We start from the raw sequence: 2500 nt of genomic DNA on the forward strand, positions 1-2500 counted from the left end.
CAGTGCCCTCGCCCCCTGGCCCTGCCCTCGATGCCCCTCGCTCCTCGCCCTCCCTCGGTGCCCCTCGCTCCCCCGGCCCTACCTCTTCCCTCATCTCTCCTGGCCCTCCCTCCAGTGCCCCCTCCCCTCATCCTGCCCTCGATGCCCTCGCTCCCCTCGCCCTCCCTCAGTGCCCCTCGCTCCCCTCGCTGCCTCGCCCCCTCGCCCTCCCTCAGTGCCCCTCGCTCCCCTCGCCCTTTCCCCAGTGCCCCTCGCTCCCCTGGCCCTCCCCTCAGTGCCCCTCGCTCCCCTGGCCCTGCCCTCGATGCCCCTCGCTCCCCTCGCCCTCCCTCGGTGCCCCTCCCTCCTCTCGCCCTAATCCACCTGGACCGTCACTCACCTGGACTTCCCCCTTCCCCTCCGAGGCTCCGGAGATCGCCCGCCTCCCCTCCTCGTCCCCTTCGACCCGGCCCTTCGCTCGCCCCGAACGCTCCTTGGGGAAGGAACTTTTCGAGGGGAATATATCTCCTTATTTTGAACGCCTTTCGGATCATGAACTTTCGGGCGCTGCTTTTGCGGAAGGAATTTTGAACGGGGTTTAAAAGGCTCGTTGGGATCGGGGGCGCTGGGGACTGTCTTCCGAGCGGGATTCCGAATTCGGAACTTTTGCTGGTGCGAAATTCAGGATTTGGAGACAGAACTTGGTAACTTCTTCTTTTTCATCATCTTTTTTTTTTTCTTCTTCTTCTTCTCCTCCTTCTCCTTCTTCTTCTTCTTCTTCTTCTTCTTCTTCTTCTTCTTCTTCTTCTTCTTCTTCTTCTTCTTCTTCTTCTTCTTCTTCTTCTTCTTCTTCTTCATCATCTTCTTCATCATCTTCTTCTTCATCTTCTTCTTCTTCTTCTTCTTCTTTCTTTCTTCTTCTTTCTTTCTTTCTTCTTCTTTCTTTCTTTCTTCTTTCTTCTTCTTTTCCTTCTTCTTCTTGTTCTTCATCTTCTTCTTCTTCTTCATCTTCTTCTTCTTCATCTGCTTCATCTTCTTCTTCTTCTTCTTTCTTTTTTTTTCAAATGAGTAATTTGGACTTTTGCAATTTCTCTGGACTAGAGACTTACTCTTCATGAACTTTGCTTGGAATGAAATCTAGAACAATGGAATTATTTTTTCCAGGAATATAATTCTGAAAATTTGGACTCGAGATGCATTTTGGAATCGTATATTTTTGGATTATTTTTGTGAGTGAAGTTCTGGACTGTAGAAAGGTTGAAGTTGAATATATCTGACAAGAAAGCGTTTGACCTTTTGACCTTCTAAACGCATTTTGAATTCTGAAGTTGAACCTTTAACCCGTTTTTTCTTTCTTTTTTCTTTTATTTCCTTTCTTTTACTAGTTTGTCAGAAGAAGGGGGCGGGAGGGGGGAGGGGGGAGGTGTCAGTTTATTTATCTTATTATCCTTTCTTTCTCTTCATTAGCAATCTGATTCCTTTCTTCTTGTCCTCTTCCCCTTTCTCAATCCTTCCCCGATTATCTCTTCTTTCCTCTCCTCCCCTATTCCTTACCCTCTTCCCCCTCCTCTCTTTATCCCTTCCTCATTATTCCTAATCGTCTCACTCCCCCCCCCCCCACCTTCATCTTTCTTGCTTTCTCTCTCCTCTCTCCTATCATCGCCGTTTGTCTCTCTCCTCCGATTATCACAATTTCTCTTATTATCCTTTCCTCTTAGTACAGATTCCTTTTGCTGCATCCACTCATGCGAGACGGAGGGAGGGGGGGGGGGCTGATAAGGGGAGGAGGGAAGGAGGGAGGGAGGGAAAGAGGGAAGGGAAAGAGGGAAGGAGAGGAGGGAGGGACGGAAGGAGGGAAGGAGGGAAGGAGGAGAGGAGGGAGGAAGGGAATGAGGGAAGGGGAGGAGGGAGGGAAGGAGGGAAAGGGGAGAGGAGGGAGGGAGGGAAAGATTGGGGAGATGGAGAGAAGGAGGAGGGAGAGGAAGATTGGGGAGCCAGAGATGGAGAGAAGGGGGAGAAGAGGATAGCGAGATGGAGGTGGAAAGAGGGAGAGAGGGAGAGAGAGGAGAGAGGGAGAAGAGGGAGATGGCCGGAGAAAAAAAAAAAAAGAGATAGTGTGGGGTAGGGAGACACAGTCCGATGGGGAGAGGGTGGGTGGGTGACGGGGAGAGGTCGGGGGAGGGGGGGGAGAGACTGCTTATGCTCCGGACGAGCCAAATATGGGCATGCGGAGTCAATATTCACACTGAGGTTTGAGGCGGGCGGTAGCAACACGCACGCGAGAGTAAGACGAGTAAAAGAGAAGAAGAAGAAGAAGAAGAAGAAGAAGAAGAAGAAGAAGAAGAAGAAGAAGAAGAAGAAGAAGAAGAAGAAGAAGAAGAAGAAGAAGAAGAAAGAGGAGGAGGAAGGAGGAAGAAACACGCACGAGAGAGTAAGAAGAAAATGAAGAAGAAGAAGAAAAAGGAGGAGGACGGAGGAAGAAACACGCACGCAAGAATAAGAAGAGTAAAGAAGACAAAGA

The sequence above is a fragment of the Penaeus vannamei genome, chromosome 11 (assembly GCF_042767895.1).
Source record: "Penaeus vannamei isolate JL-2024 chromosome 11, ASM4276789v1, whole genome shotgun sequence".
Lineage (NCBI taxonomy): Eukaryota > Metazoa > Arthropoda > Malacostraca > Decapoda > Penaeidae > Penaeus > Penaeus vannamei.